The 16,965-nt window shown below is 47.3% G+C and overlaps 1 long non-coding RNA gene across 1 annotated transcript in view; it reads right to left on the reverse strand.

Annotated features, from left to right (window-relative positions):
• Window positions 1–16,965, reverse strand: part of LOC138260686 (uncharacterized) — a 59,538-nt gene that overhangs the window by 10,535 nt on the left and 32,038 nt on the right. The window contains exon 2 of the long non-coding RNA XR_011198926.1: window positions 4,238–4,313. This is a non-coding gene — a long non-coding RNA (uncharacterized lncRNA). The remainder of the gene's footprint in view (window positions 1–4,237; window positions 4,314–16,965) is intronic.

Raw genomic sequence — 16,965 nt, forward strand, 5'->3', positions numbered from 1 at the left:
GGCAGCTCCCGCGGAGGATACTGAAGTTGGGGGGGCGGGGGGGAGAAGGGGAAAGGGATTGACAGCGTGTTTTGGGGAGTTGACATTGATGGAACCAATCTTGGTTGGGATGTTCCTCCATTTGCTAGCAGGAGACCACCCATCGTGGGCTGGTGATGCCGCAGCCTACCTGTCCACAGTGAATGAAGATGTGGGTTTAACTCCCATGAGACTATTGCTGAATTCACAGGGGTCACCTGTGGTGGTGGGGGGGAGAGGTCCAAGCGGAGAACCATTGGGGCACCTTGGGTTGTGCAGGGATGTTGAGGGGCGCTGAAGTTTGGGTATCAAGATATGGTGACTGATAGGCCTATGAGAACCAGGACTCTGCTGTTCCACAGATATCCAGCCTCTCTCTTGTGCTTGGAAGACTGGTAGGTCCCCTCTGTCTAAGACAGCGATAAGATCGGCAGGAAACAACATGCCAGAGAAGAGAGAGCTGTGGTAAGGAGAGACAGCTCTGGGAAGGAGAGACTGCTGTGGTAAGGAGAGACAGCTGTGGTATTGAGAGACTGCTAGCTCTGGGTGAAGGTGTGTTTGAGGAGTCCGCTAAATACCAAAAAGTCATAAAGTTAGACGTTTAGTCTAAAATTAGGAAAATTAGGACAAAAGTCTAACTTTCCCTTTCTGGATCGGGTCCAAATACTACCACATGAGGTTGCCAAACTGATCTTGAAAGTTTTGCCCTCAGCACGTGCTCCCCGCTCCACCTGCTGTGAAGGAGAATCATTTCTGCTGCTTTGGGGAATCGTTCTTTCCGGGTCGCCTATACCTGCTTCATCTTCACCCTCCTGGAAATGTAATGATCGACTTCACCTTGCAGGTGGACTAGGAGTTTGATCAGTCTCTGGATAGTCTCCTTGGGCATCCATGGTTTGAGTTCTCTGGTGTTGTCAACCTTGGTCTTTGATACCCTCCAGCCTGCAGGATGTGTGACCACCACAGACCTGGACTTAAGCAGAGCCTCTGCCGGGTCATTTAATGATAAATGAAGTGATGGGGTGCAGTGCAGGCTCCTTCACGTCCACGGAAGGTGTAGTGCCTTGCAAGTTTTATGACGGAACCCTTTTGGCTCAGAACGGACTCCGTGTGACTCAGTGTGACGTAGAGTTTAGAGCAGACTGCAATGAAAGTCTGGTGTAGAATTTTGAGTGCGCAGTTCCACGCAGAAGAATAAAGACATGTAATATTCAGCTCCATGTGTGGCATAGTCATTGGGGGTACCCACGATGGGGACGATGCTAGAGAAGAGAGTGAAGCAAATGGATGCCAGCTCAGGGCACAGAGAGAACCTCTTTGTAGTAACTCACTGCTGGCATTTGTGTACAAACACACTGGGCACGCTGTGTAAAACAGCCTTGTGCAGCATCTGCACCAAAGGATCTTCACTATCGTTACTAGTAGGAGTGACAACAAGTTCGATGTATGTCATGTGCGGGGGCAGAGACTGCCCAAATAAAACTTACCTTACAGTACTTGGTAGCACACTTCTACTTAATTTATAAAAGATCAAGTGCCAGGGCAAGATGATTTGTTCAGAAGCCCACCGAAGGTGCTATTGAATGTGGGTGTGCCAAATGCCAAGGCTGTGTAGTCTTGATTCCTCCTCTAGCTTCTTTAATCTATCACCAGACACTCCCTGTCCCTTTATCTGACTCTTGCAGAATCCTGTTTGTCCATTTGTCAAGTTTTGGCCCGTCTTTCTCCTCCTCAAAGTCTAAAGAAGAAAAATATGTTCCAGTTCTCCACTACAGACAATTCTACTCCACCCCATGCCACCAATTCCACACTACACAATTCCACGCCTGTAATTCCTCTCCACACCATACAGTGCCATTCCAATCCACACAGTTCCACGTCACACAATTCCCCTCCACTCCATTCCACACAATGTTACTCCACTTAACACCACACATTCACTGTACTCCACACAATGCCACTCCAGTCCACACAATGCCTATCCACGGCACAAAATGTCATTCCACTCCATTCAGTGCCAATCCACACCACTCCACATAATGCCAGCGGATATCACTCCACGTCACACAATATCACTCCTTTCCACAGAATGCCATTCCCCTCCTCTCCACATCCCACAATGCCACTCCATTCTACTCAGTGTGATTCCAGTCAGTGCCACCCCACTCACTGACACTCTAAACCACACAATGTCACTCCACACCACACAATGTCACGCCACTCCATGCCTCACAATGCCACTCTACTCCACACTACACAATGCCACTACACTCAATGGCATACAATGTCACCGCATGCCATTCAGTGCCAATCCATTCCACTTCATTCCATGCCACTCGAACAAGGCCAATAGATCGCACATAGGTAAGACTCATTGGCTTTGCTAACGCTTGTTTGATAGTTTGTTAACTACAGTTGTTTTGCAGTTTCGTAGTTACTAGAAAGCATATGCTGCACCTAGCCTACTCAACACAACCGAATATATCTGCCTTGCAAGAATGATAGGTTGCAATAGTCTTCTTGAGATCAAAGTCAAGCTTGTCACTTTGCAGTTGGAATACTTAACTGGAAGGTTTCACACAGCACTTGACCAGCTAAGCTATCTTATGTAATGCAGAAAGTGAAAAATATCTTAGATCACTCGACAACACCATTAAGCTTTATCTCCTCTCCCTCCCAAAAAGCCCGCCATCAGCAGTGATGAGCCAGTTGGGCTCCTCAGGACCACCCAAAGCAGATAAATCTTTTTCCCACCTCAGCATTTGCCCCCTGTGTCACTTGTCTCCCACAACATCCTTCTCTGCACTACCATCCCCCGGGATCTGCCCCAAGAATGAGAAGCATATCTGTGCCCTTACGCAGCTGTCTACTACACCAAAGCCCCACACCACAACCTCAGCGAACTGAAGGGCTAATTTAGATCCTGGCGGACGAGTTACTCCTTTACAACGGTGACAGATATCCCATCCCAATCACTGAAATATGTCACATTATACGCTATGGGATTTATAGTTCGGCGGACAGGATGTCAGTCACCGTTGTGACGGAGTAACTCATCTGCCAAGATTTAAATCAGGCCCTGCGTATTCAACATTCAGCAGCTTTTCTGGTCAATTGAACAATAATGGCAAACCATCACAGGCCTCATGGAGATCTGATGGAGAAAGTCAGGCGGCAACAAGAGGTAAACACAGTGGAAATAACTCCCATGTTGCAGTGCATTAGAGGAGCTTGGGGGATGTCAGATTCAATGACCCCAAAAAATAAAACATTGCGTGGAAGGGCTGGGTGAGGCACTGCTGAGCCAATGGAAGACCCCAGGTCTAACCCTCGCATATCCAAACAAGCGTGACTCTGAGCAAACCGGCTCTGACCGTGCGCCGGGAAAAAAAGTACCGGGGGAAACTGGAAAATACACCGGGGGCACCCGCTGGAGTCTCCTCCATCCTGACACGCCTGTACGTAAGGAGGAGAGACATGAGGACGAGGAGACGTAGGGCGGGAACCCCGAAGACGCGGGGAGAAGAGTAACCCAGGGACATCGGAAGGGAGAACCTAGAGCGAGGAGGCGGAAGTCAGCGAACACCTATAGCATACGGTGGACACAGTAAGGAGCCAAATCGGAGGAAGGACATCCGAGGAAGCGCTGGACCCGGAGAGCCGAGAAGAGGAAATCCTGCTGCGTGGGAGAGGACGACGAACGAGAAGACCCGCCACGCTTTCATAAGAGCTTGGCTTCCCAGGTACGGGGAAAGGGAAGGAGGCAGTACACTAGGACTAGTAAACAGAGGTAGGGGATGGAACGCAGGGAGAGGGGGACGGGGCAGGAATAGTAGGGACAACTTTATGTGCACGTTTGAACCTACCAGCTGGGATTGTTTGTGCTGAAGGGAAAAGGATGCATGTCACCATAATCACCATATAAGTCAAGAACAATTCTTTGAGAGGGAGGGGGGTGAAAAAAATAAACAATTAGAAAGGAAATGAATTACCCATTATTGGGAAACACCTTTCCTACCAATCATCTCAACTAACTCTGATAAGGAGAGACGTCTACTGAAAAAAAAAGAAACCCCCTGGACCTAATTACACTAACACCCACGTTTTTTTTTCACTCTCACACCCACAAGAAGGTGAAACAACCAGTTTTTTTTTCTCTCGTATAAAAGGGCGAGAAAATTAGCAAAGGAAAAAACGTCCATTTAACCTCTTTACGTACCTAATATACGTCTTATTTCTTCCTTCTCTCTCACTCGGGCTGCGGACGAGTCTACTGGGCAGAGACGACCTCGTACCTGGAAAAGAAGAAGGAATAACCAAGAAGAAATCATAAACCCATAAAGACTTACCTGAGAAGGGAAGAAACAGACTATCTGACACTGAGATCTATATTGAAGAGGCAATAAACAGAGCAGTATTTGGTGTATCACAAGCAGTGTCACAGTGTCGTACATTGGAAAAGGAAACACTTCAGAGTACCAGGGGTCCTCACAATCAATCAATGAATTTGTAAAGTGTGCTACATACCCGTGAGGGTTTCAAAGCGCTGGGGGGGGGGGGGGAGTGCTGCTACTGCTCGAAGAGCCAAGTCTTGAGTAGTTTTCTGAAGGAAAGAAGGTCCTGAGTCTGTCGTAGATCCGGCGGGAGGGTGTTCCAGGTCTTGGAGGCGAGGTACGAGAATGATCTGCCGCCGGAAGATTTGCTTCGGATGCTGGGGACGGAGGCGAGGGCGAGGTTAGCGGAGCGGAGATGCCGGGTGGGGGTTTAGAAGCTGAGTCTGTTGTTCAGGTATGATGGTCCGGTGTGGTGGAGTGCCTTGTGTGCGTGGGTGAGGAGCTTGAAGGTGATCCTCTTGTTGACGGGGAGCCAGTGAAGGTCTCTTAGGTGGGGGGTGATGTGGCAGTGGTGAGGGATGTTGAAGATGAGTCGGGCGGAGGCGTTTTGGAGGCGTTGGAAGAGTTTGGATGAGATACCGGTGTAGAGGGCGTTGCCGTAGTCGAGTCTGTTGCTGACGAGGGCCTGGGTTACTGTTTTTCTTGTTTCTGTTGGGGTCCATTTGTAAATTCTGCAAAGCATGCGGAGGGTGTTGTAGCAGCAGGAGGAGGAGGAGATGGCGCTGACCAGAGTGTTTACCTGTTACACCTCCCTTCTCCCTTATATATTTCAGTGGCTACCAAAGCTGGGAGTTCTTAGGAGCAAACAATGTAAAGGGCTATACAGAGTGCAGGAAAAGAGTGGGATTGACATGGATCCAGAGGCTGTTACTGAGGTGGATCCTGGCTGTCCCCAAGTGAAATGTGCTGAATTTGTACCGGTGTAATGTGATGACAGCAGGGCACACTCCGCAGTGCCCGTTTGTTGTCTGAAGCAACCGGCAGAGGGCGAGGTGGGATTGGTATCCTCACTTCCCGCTGGAGCCCGCACAAAGGCCTCATTTCAAGCTGTTAGGGTCTCACACTGGCTGAGAGCCGCCTGGAGCCCACTTAACAGACACTATGGTTCGGAGGCAGCATTTTGACTTTGTTCATCCCCTGTATGTAAGAGAGCACTCTCCCCACAAATCTTCGGACCATCACCTCTCATCCGGAATTCCATAGAGCCCTAAAGACCTGGCCAATCGAATGAGCCGCGGAGACCTACAAGCACCAGGGTACCCTCGAGGGGGGTTAGTCGTGCTTTACAAATCCTGTTCGACTGATTGATTTAGCTATGGATGCACTGTACGAATGTCAGCTGTATCAGCCTGTGCCAGTAATTACATTAATAATGATTTAAAGAGCACTTAACAATTATGTTTTCATTCAATTGCTTTTGTAGCTCTACTCATCCCAATATAGGGTTTTGGGTGCTTTACATAGTGCACACACATTTATAATCAGCCAAAGAATCATACAAGATTGTAAATCAATGTACAGGATATGTTACATAAGACAATGAGGCTTACTAGGTGATGGAGTCACATAACGTCCAAACTGGTAGACATTATGGGGCATGTTTACACGGTGCTTGTGACAACTATGCGTCATTTCTTTGACACACCGGCAGTGCTATGATAGCTCCATAATTGTATGCCAACGCATTTGGCCAGATGCAGCAATTTTTCGAGGCCTGTATCATGAAAATTCTGCACAGGATCTGGCTGTGTCATGCAGATTTAATGTATGCAGAGTGGGCTTTCCATTGGAAAACCTCACTTACAACTGACCCAGTGATATCCACAAGTTTTTCATTGTGTGATGCTTCTTCAAGACACGTCTCGCAAAGCCTCAGCTATGTCAGGATTCCTACTCCTCCATAACTGAGGTGTAGAAACTGACACAGTGGCTTTGCCACAGGAATCTGACCATCTGAGTTCACCTTACTCACTGGAATATATCTGTATTTCACATCCCCACTACCAGTAGTAGGCCTATGCATATGAGAATCATGTTATAGGACCCCCTTGACCACCCTGGGACCATGGCACCTATATCATTCACTGCAACACAGCTATGTGACGGTGTCTACTCCCTGTAAGGGGCAGGCCAGGATTATCACTTCTCCATGGAGGAAGATGTCTACAAGTCCAGGCCAGCGTACTCCAAATGACAGCAGGTAAGCACACACATAAGGTAGGCAATACATGTATTGCCACTTTACATCACAACATATACTTGTATTCACTCACATTACAGTCACTCACTATGTCACACATACTCAGGTCTCACATACACATAAATACTTGCTAAACTACAACCAGGAAATTGTGAGATTGTACAAGGTGCTATTCCACCATTTTACAGTCTTTCACATTAGTCCCTACACATTAGGCTACTTGCGTCAGTCAGAACGGACGCATTGTCTCTGATTTCTGACACATCACTGGAGACGCATCAGTTGTGAGGCCAGCTTCAGCAATGCACCACTTTTGAATCTGATGCTTTGCGACACGGTTCCTACTGAATACTCGGCATTTAAAATCATTGTGCCAGAGTAATCTAGTGTAATAATCGTAAATGTATACATGAGAACTGAAGAAAAGTGGACAGAGTTTCAGTAACTGACAAAGCTGGTGCGCCTGCGCACAAGCGATGCAGACAGCCACATAGCAAGCACATGGATTCTTGCATTACATGACATAAAGGCATGCATTCACCCACCTACTCAGATGTCTTACGCATCAACAAGCGTCAAGCTTCTGCAGAACTGATGCAGAGAGAAGATCTGTATCAAGGAGAATTCATACATTTAATAAGCGCTATATAAGTACAATTTCAAATATTATTAACATATGTATTACTAAAGCATTTGTAACCGGCATGCTGGCTCTGTGAGTTGTAGTAAACCTGCAGGTCGCATATGGGCATCCCACTTCGGCCTACTCAGCCTTTCATCGTTCCGAAGTTGATAAACTGAATATCATTAACTTGGCAGTGACGATATATCTGCTATCTACAGCGCTAAGAAACGGCAGGAGTGCTATAATGCTCTCTACAAAACCGCTCATCAGCTAGAGGTGGGCGAGCCCACAAACTAAGAGGCAGAGTCGAGCTGGGGCCGAGCCAAGGGTGGCACAGGCGAGCCGAGCCCTGAAAATACTCGGCATGTAAAACATGCAGCGAACGTCACGTTACACAACGACAAGGTATCTTCAAAATTCAAAAAATGTGTTTGTTTAACGCGAGGAAGCCTTTCACCTTAGTACATCAGATTGTATCTCTGCCATGAGAAACTGAGCTTTTAAACCCCAGCTGAGAATCATTCCTGCCCCACCCTGATGACAATGCTATCTATCAGCAGACTGGGGGAAGTCAGTTGTCATGTGTACCCTAAATGTGGCCTAAATTATTGTTCAAGATGAAGCAACATCTCCGGGTATTAAATGAAACATAGGAGAGGTTTTTGTGCAGGGTATACCCTGTGCTTCAGTGTTTGAAGGTCCTCTGGTACGTGATCAAACAAAAAGAGGCTTTGTGATAGAAACTACTTGCCTAAGATCACACAGTTTGGTCACTGAGCCCAGATTTTCCAGTTTCACACTGTGCATTTCAGTCAGTAGATGGGTAGCTCTTTCTGGCATCAAAATGTAATGCTTTGACCTTAAATCCTGGAGGATGAGAAGCAGAATTTACTTGATATTTTTGGCAGTTTTACAAAGCGCAAACCTTGCCCAGGGATATTAAAGCACTCCACAACAGTCTGAGACCACATGACATCTTTTTTTTCCCCACACAGGGGCAACTGCTGGCATTCACAAGATGCTGAACCGATGCCAATATTTAACTTGGTTCCCCATGTTGCATGGTCGCCAGCTGTAGTCACTAGGCCACATTGGCTTCCATGAAGTCTTGGCTTATTTTGGGCTCGAGGTTTCCAGAGGGGCAGGAGCTGACCCAGAGCTGGGCGTCTGGTCCAAACTTTCAGTGGCTCGTCCACGTCTATCATAACCCCAGCTTGGTTCCAGTGGTTGAAACCCACGACTAGTCCCTCAGTTCAACAGCATTAACCCAACGACTCGGGAAGTATGAATGACCAATTCCGTGTCAGAAGGCATGGGGGTCAAATCTGTGAAATTTAAAACATTGTGGCCCTCATTCCGACCCTGGCGGTTTCAAACCGCCAGGGTGGAGGACCGCGGGAGCACCGCCGACAGGCCGGCGGTGCTCCAATGGGCATTCCGACCGCGGCGGTAAAGCCGCGGTCGGACCGGCAACACTGGCGGTCTCCCGCCAGTGTACCGCCGCCCATAGGAATCCTCCAAGGCGGGGCAGCTAGCTGCGCCGCCGAGGGGATTCCGACCCCCCCTACCGCCATCCAGTTCCCGGCGGTTCTCCCGCCGGGAACCGGATGGCGGTAGGGGGGGTTGCGGGGCCCCTGGGGGCCCTTGCAGTGCCCATGCCACTGGCATGGGCACTGCAGGGGCCCCCGTAAGAGGGCCCCTAAATGTATTTCACTGTCTGCTTCGCAGACAGTGAAATACGCGACGGGTGCAACTGCACCCGTCGCACAGCTTCCACTCCGCCGGCTCGATTCCGAGCCGGCTTCATCGTGGAAGCCTCTTTCCCGCTGGGCTGGCGGGCGGCCTGAAGGCGGCCGCCCGCCAGCCCAGCGGGAAAGTCAGAATCACCGCCGCGGTCTTTCGACCGCGGAACGGTATTCTGGCGGCCAATGTCGGAATGAGGGCCTGTATTTGTGTAGGTATGTTCCGACATGCCTGGGGGCAGCAATTTAAGTGTGTGAAGTGATATTAGCATGAGACAGCCCGCACTGCAGTCTCCTGACGACTGTAAAAGTCCATTTCACAAAGCTCATATGGACTGCAGCATAAATGATTTTTGAGTAAAATGACACTGCATGACCACATGGGATGTTCTATCTGGGCCTTTGGGGGTGATAGATATCACTCAATCTATCATAGGATTTGTGAAGCGCAGCACTATCATCCCCTAGGGTATCTGAGGGTGCTGTGTCTCAGTGGAAAAGCTACGTCTTGAGTCTCCTTCTGAAGTCTGCCAGGGAGGAAGCTGTTCAGAGGTGGAGGGGCAGGCTGTTCCAGGACTTGACTGCTGTGTGGGAGAAGGAGCGGCCACGATTGATGCAGGGTCCGTGTGTGAGATTTAGAGAAGTGGAGCCTAGTTGTCTTGCCGGGATGTAGAAGCTCACTCGATGGTTGATGTAGGACGGCCCTATAATGTGGAGAGCCTTGTATGCGAGTGTGAGGATTTTGAATAGGCATCTCTTCTGGACGGGGAGTGAGGGAAGGTTCCTGAGGTGTGGGGTGATGCTTGAGCGCTTGGGGGGGGTTCAGATTGATTCTGGCTGTGGTGTTCTGTAGAGTCTGAAGTCTCTAAAGTAGCTGGTAGGACACTCCGGCATAGAGAGCTTTGCCATAGTCGAGGCAGCTGGTGACCAGGGCGTGCATGACTGTCTTTCTAGTGTCAGTAGGGATCCATTTGAAGATTTTGCGGCACATACAGAGGATGTAGGAGCAGGAGGAGGTGACTGAGTTTTCTTGTCGATTCAGGGATGGTTGGCAGTCGAGATTGATGTGAGGTTTCATGCTTGGTCGGATGCAGAGGACGGCGGTACAAGTTCTGCTGGCCACCAGCTGCGTTCCCATATGGAGGTGTTCTTCCAGAAGATCAGGACTTCTGTTTTGTTGGTGTTTAATTTGAGACAGCTGTTTTTCCATCCATGTTGTTACGTTGGTCATGGCGTTGCAGGAGCTGGCTTTGGTGCTATGGGGGACTTCCGTGAGTGGGAGGATTAGTTGAGTGTTGTCACCAGAGACTATATTGAGTCCGTAGGATCTGACGATGTCTGCTAGAGGGTCATATGGATGTTGAACAGGGTTCGGCTGAGGGTGGATCCTAGGGGTACACCACAGGTGATGTTCTTTGGTGTAGAAGTGAAGGGAGTAAGGTGGATGCTTTGTGTGTGGCCTGAGAGGAAAGAGGCAACCCACTTAAGGGCATTTTGTTGAATGCCAGGTTGTGGAGTCTGTTGGAGGAGGGTGTGGTGGGAGACTGTATTGAATGCTGTGGAGTGGTCCAGAAGGATCAGAGATGCTGAAGCTACTCGGTCAAGGAGGGTCCTGATGTCATCTGTGGCTGCGATCAGTGTGGTCCCCGCACTGTGGTTGACCCTGAATCCTGATTGTGAGGTGTCGAGAAGGTGGTTTTGTTCGAGGTAGTTGGTGAGCTGTTGGTTGATGGCTTTCTCAAGCACTTTGGGTGGGAAGGGGAACAGGGAGATTGGTCTATAGTTTTTGAGGTCGCTGGGGTCGGCGGAGGGGATCTGACCTCTGGGAGCTTCCATTCATCTGGGATGTTTGCCATGGAGAAGGAGGTTTTGAGGATGCGAGTTAGTTCAGTGCTAATAGTGTTGGCTCCGAGGTGGAAAAGCCAGTGGGGGAGGGGGCAGTGGTTGCCCCTGATTGGATGGGTGACATGATGACTGCAGTGGACTGTGTGGTAATCGGGGACCAGGAAGTATCATTTGGCTGGCGTTCGCTGCATGACAGATGTTGTCTAGACTGGAGATGGAGGGGTGGGGGTCAAAATTGTATATGGTGGTGATCTTGCTGTGAAAGTAGTCTGAGAGGGTGTCGCAGACTTCCTGGGATGGATAGATGGTGGTCTCTGTGGCTATCAATTTAGAGAATTCCTAGATGATTCAGAAGAGTTTCATGTGGTTGCCTGTGGTGTTGATGCAGGCAGGGATTGCTGCTGTTTTTGCTGCCTCGATGTAGTGGTGGGTCATTGCTGAGGGCTGCCTTGTAGGTGGCTCTGTCGGAGGAGTCGTTGGTCATGCGTCATTGTTTCTTGAGTTGGTGGCTGTTGCGTTTGGAGTTTCTGAGCTCCATAGTGCACCATCTCGCTGGCTTGAAGATGTTGTTGGGTTTAGCTGGTTTTAGGGGGGTGATTCTGTTGGCAGATTTGGTGATCCAGGTGGTGAAGTTTTGGACAACCTGGTTGAGGTTTGGCAGGGGCTCGGATTGCGGTGCCTCGGGCCTGTGGCCATAGGGTCTCGGTTTCTTTGCCCCAACTTCAGTGGGGGATGCTGAGGTGCTTGGAGTTCGTGTGCTGGGAATTAAAGATGGTAAAGTAGACAATGACATGGTCAGTCAACTTGAGTTCAGTCACATGGGTGAAATTGATTCTATTGCTAGAAGTGAAGATGGCATCCAATGTGTGTCCAACTTTGTGTGTGGGTTTGGTGACCAGTTGGGTGAGGCCAATGTTGCTGAGGTTCTCTATGAGGGAAATGGAGTTGGTGTCATTGGAGTCTTTAAGGTGGAAATTGAGATCACTGAGTAGGACATAGTGGAGGGAGTCGATAGCGAGGAGGTCAATGAGGTTGGCAGTGGCATCGCAGAAGGATGGGTGTGGTCCCACAGGTCTGTATGCAAGGGTGCCTCACATCGTGGTGTTGGCCTCGGTCTGGAGTTAGGAGTTGAGGTGCTCCATGAGGGGCACTGGGTAGTGATCAGTGATGGTGCATTGGTTGGTTTCCTTGAAGATGATGGTGATGCTACTGCCATGTTTATTGGTGAGGTCTCGTGTATCATCATGTAGCCATCAGCGGAAGCCGTGGAAATGTCAGAGGAGGGTGTTAGCCATGTTTCCATGATGAAGGCAGCATCCGGGTCGTGGGTGGTGATGGTGTCCCAGATTTCTGTGGCATGTTTGCATAAGGAGCGGGCAATTAGCACGATTCACTGGAGTGGTTCTTGGTTGTTCGTAGTCTTGTGTGTGGGGGCAGTGCAAGCATTACTGTGCGCAGGTGGGCCCACATCGCAGGAGATACTGCAGTGTAGGCAGGTGAAGGGGCCTTTGGTTGAGCATGGGCATGCCATGAAGCAGCTGTTGGTGGGGTGTCTGACGTTCAGGGCTCAGAGCTCCTTGGTGGTTTAGAGGTGGGGGTTGGGAGGACCAGGGGTCCTGTCGGTGGGCGTGGTCCAGGTGCAAACAGGAGCAGACGGGCTTGACTTCGGCCTGTGCTTGGCACACCAACAGCATGCCCGCTGGGTGCACCTTCTATGCGGCCTCCATTATATGTCCTGGGAGGTGGGAGAGGCTGGGGTGGGTGGGTGGAGGGAAGGTGAGAGGGTGGGAGCGGCAGTGGCACGAAGGAGGCATCAGCATGGTAATCAGCAGATGCATTCAGGCTCAGGAATGTGGGTGCAGCTGTCACAACCAGGCTCTGGAATGTGGGCGGAGCTGTCGCAGTCAGGCTCTGGAATGCAGGCCGAGCTGCTGCAATCAGGCTCAGGAATGTGGGCGGAGCTGCCGCAATCGGGCTCAGGAATGCAGGCAGAACTGTTGCAATCAGGCTCAGGAATGCATCAGAGATGGCAGCGGCAGGCAGGCGGGCAGTCGAGTGGCTGGGGGGGCTGTGACTGGCCCAATGAATCAGGCACTAGCACATGCTACCTGAGCAAAAGTCTCATGTATGTTCAGGTTCTTAACAGAAAACTAAGGCCTTATTATGAGGCTGGCAGTCCAAAGACACGGCTGTGGTGGTCAGACCGCCACATTATGAGGTTGGCGGGCAGACCCAGCAACCTACTGCTGTCTCCGCCAGGATTAGTGATCTAGTCGGGCTGACAGCGGTCCTGGTTGTAATTATCCAGGGCAGCACTGAACTCAGATCCGCCCTGATGATTACAACCTTGTTCTCCACCAGACTTTTCATCGCGCTCTGACCACCATGAAAAGGCTGGTGGAGAACAAGTGCAGGGGGTCACAGGGGGGCCCCTACACAGCCCATGGCATGGGCAGTGCAGGGGTTCCCCTGCCCAGCACCCTTGAAATGCGCACTGTCTGTTGTGCAGACTGTGCATTTCGAGGGTGCTGGTGCCCCCTCATGCGGCAGCATTGCCACCGGCTCTATTATGAACCGGTGACAATGCTGCTGCACCTTTGCCACTGGGCTGACTGGCAGAAACCTTGGTTTCCTCCGGTCAGCCCAGTGGGAAGGTTGTAATAGGGCAGTCGAGGAGGTCACCAGCACTGTGGCGACCTCCTGGTGGGGAGTTTGGCAGAAGGTTGTTTCAGCCCCTTAAACTTGTTTCAAATCTATGCCCCTAATTTTGCCACCAACTTTAAAACTAGCAGTGGCAAAGCCAATAGGTCTCATTTTGGGGCCTATTGGCTTTGCCCATGCCTTTTAGCCCCGCTGTACAACATTTGTAAGATGATGCATGGAACACATTGTTAAAAAAGGCTTGATGAACTTCTTTGTTTCATTTTAATTTTTTCTGGGGGCTTGAGTGGGAAGATCCTTGGTATTATTTAATTTTTTTGACTAACGTACAGTTTATTATTTTTATTTTTATTTTTGAAATTTAATTTATTGATCAACAGCTCAGGGTTAAGTAATATTTATTTGACGTGTTATCCATGGAATTGTTATAATTATTAATAATAACAAATTATAATTTTGGTTTTAATAGGGATTTGGGTTCTTTCATAGTATTTGTTTTTATTATTTTATTGCATTTTTAATTGATACACTTGTAATAACCTTTTATTAAAATGCATTGTATTTAATTTGTATTAACTGCATGTTTTTGAAGCCTTTGATTAGTATATTATATACTATTAATTAATTAAATGTATCTTATATTGAAAATATTTGTGTTTATAGATCTTTGGGTTATTTTAGGTTTTTGTTATTTTTTTAGGCAGATGGTTCAATATTTTATTATTGTTTTATTAAATAATAGGCATTATTCTCAGACATTGATTTAGAAGTTGTGCTATTTGTAATTTTTAAAATAACTTTTAAAATGTATTATGTTTATTATCATATTTGTTGTGCAGTGATGAATTTGTTTTTATTATTTTCCCAATGTGGCTATGCTTGTAGAGCAAATAGTAAATCTTATTATCCCCTTCCCTCCAAAAAATTCATGTGTTTGGGTGGGAATATTACATCTAACTCCATTAAAATTAAACATTTCCTCCATTGTGGATTAGCTTGGAGTGAGAATAGTTAATACTACCCTCCAAAAATCTAGACTGGATTCCCTGTGTAGTTAAGTCTAGAGTAAGGATAGCAGAACTGCAACTTCCAGAAATTAAAACCTTCCCTAATGTGGCTCCGTGTGGTGTGGGAATTGTAAACTGGGCATCCCCAAGTTCAATACTTTCCCCCATATAGCTACATTTGTAGCAGGAACAATACCTCTGATAACCCTAGAGTCCAATACTCCCTACACTGTGGGTACCACTGGAGTTGACATAGTAACTATAACCCCCTCAGTATGAAAAACATTCCCTAATGTGGCTCGGTTTTGAGTGGGAATAGTAACTTTAACCCCCTCAAAGTCCAACGCTTTCCTTAATGTGGCAACGCCTGGAGTGGTAAAAATAATACAACCCCTTCAAATTCCCCAGTCTGGCTACGTTTTGAGTTGGAATGGTAAATCTAACTGCCTAAAAGTCCAACACATCCCCTTTTATATCTGGGCTTGGAGTGGTAATAATAAATATAACATTTCTGATGTTTAATACATATCCCCAATTTAGGTAGTATTTTATTTGCAAGAGTTAGCATTTACTACTTCAGATTTAAACAATAACTATACAGGGAGTGCAGAATTATTAGGCAAATGAGTATTTTGACCACATCATCCTCTTTATGCATGTTGTCTTACTCCAAGCTGTATAGGCTCGAAAGCCTACTACCAATTAAGCATATTAGGTGATGTGCATCTCTGTAATGAGAAGGGGTGTGGTCTAATGACATCAGCACCCTATATCAGGTGTGCATAATTATTAGGCAACTTCCTTTCCTTTGACAAAATGGGTCAAAAGAAGGACTTGACAGGCTCAGAAAAGTCAAAAATAGTGAGATATCTTGCAGAGGGATGCAGCACTCTTAAAATTGCAAAGCTTCTGAAGCGTGATCATCGAACAATCAAGCGTTTCATTCAAAATAGTCAACAGGGTCGCAAGAAGCGTGTGGAAAAACCAAGGCGCAAAATAACTGCCCATGAACTGAGAAAAGTCATGCGTGCAGCTGCCACGATGCCACTTGCCACCAGTTTGGCCATATTTCAGAGCTGCAACATCACTGGAGTGCCCAAAAGCACAAGGTGTGCAATACTCAGAGACATGGCCAAGGTAAGAAAGGCTGAAAGACGACCACCACTGAACAAGACACACAAGCTGAAACGTCAAGACTGGGCCAAGAAATATCTCAAGACTGATTTTTCTAAGGTTTTATGGACTGATGAAATGAGAGTGAGTCTTGATGGGCCAGATGGATGGGCCCGTGGCTGGATTGGTAAAGGGCAGAGAGCTCCAGTCCGACTCAGACGCCAGCAAGGTGGAGGTGGAGTACTGGTTTGGGCTGGTATCATCAAAGATGAGCTTGTGGGGCCTTTTCGGGTTGAGGATGGAGTCAAGCTCAACTCCCAGTCCTACTGCCAGTTCCTGGAAGACACCTTCTTCAAGCAGTGGTACAGGAAGAAGTCTGCATCCTTCAAGAAAAACATGATTTTCATGCAGGACAATGCTCCATCACACGCGTCCAAGTACTCCACAGCGTGGCTGGCAAGAAAGGGTATAAAAGAAGGAAATCTAATGACATGGCCTCCTTGTTCACCTGATCTGAACCCCATTGAGAACCTGTGGTCCATCATCAAATGTGAGATTTACAAGGAGGGAAAACAGTACACCTCTCTGAACAGTGTCTGGGAGGCTGTGGTTGCTGCTGCACGCAATGTTGATGGTGAACAGATCAAAACACTGACAGAATCCATGGATGGCAGGCTTTTGAGTGTCCTTGCAAAGAAAGGTGGCTATATTGGTCACTGATTTGTTTTTGTTTTGTTTTTGAATGTCAGAAATGTATATTTGTGAATGTTGAGATGTTATATTGGTTTCACTGGTAATGAAAAATAATTGAAATGGGTATATATTTTTTTTGTTAAGTTGCCTAATAATTATGCACAGTGATAGTCACCTGCACACACAGATATCCCCCTAACATAGCTAAAACTAAAAACAAACTAAAAACTACTTCCAAAAATATTCAGTTTTGATATTAATGAGTTTTTTGGGTTCATTGAGAACATGGTTGTTGTTCAATAATAAAATTAATCCTCAAAAATACAACTTGCCTAATAATTCTGCACTCCCTGTATGCATTGTTAACAATTGTGTCATTTTTTAGTATTTATGTTATTAATAATGTAAGGTACAGATTTTTTTTAAATATCTTTATTCAGTAAGCATATATTTTACTGTAATAAAAATAGGGTTTTTGTCTTTGTGTAGGTTACAAAAATATATTTCTATACAAATGCATTTTTGGCTACATTTAATTATACAATTTTATTCACACTGCATTTTGCAACTTTTTAAAATATTTTTTAAATGTAGTTAAGATATATTTTAAGTGCTTGTCATATTGATAAATATTGTAAACATTTTTGTTTATCAGTATTTATTCAAG

Source organism: Pleurodeles waltl, chromosome 10, assembly GCF_031143425.1.
Source record: "Pleurodeles waltl isolate 20211129_DDA chromosome 10, aPleWal1.hap1.20221129, whole genome shotgun sequence".
Lineage (NCBI taxonomy): Eukaryota > Metazoa > Chordata > Amphibia > Caudata > Salamandridae > Pleurodeles > Pleurodeles waltl.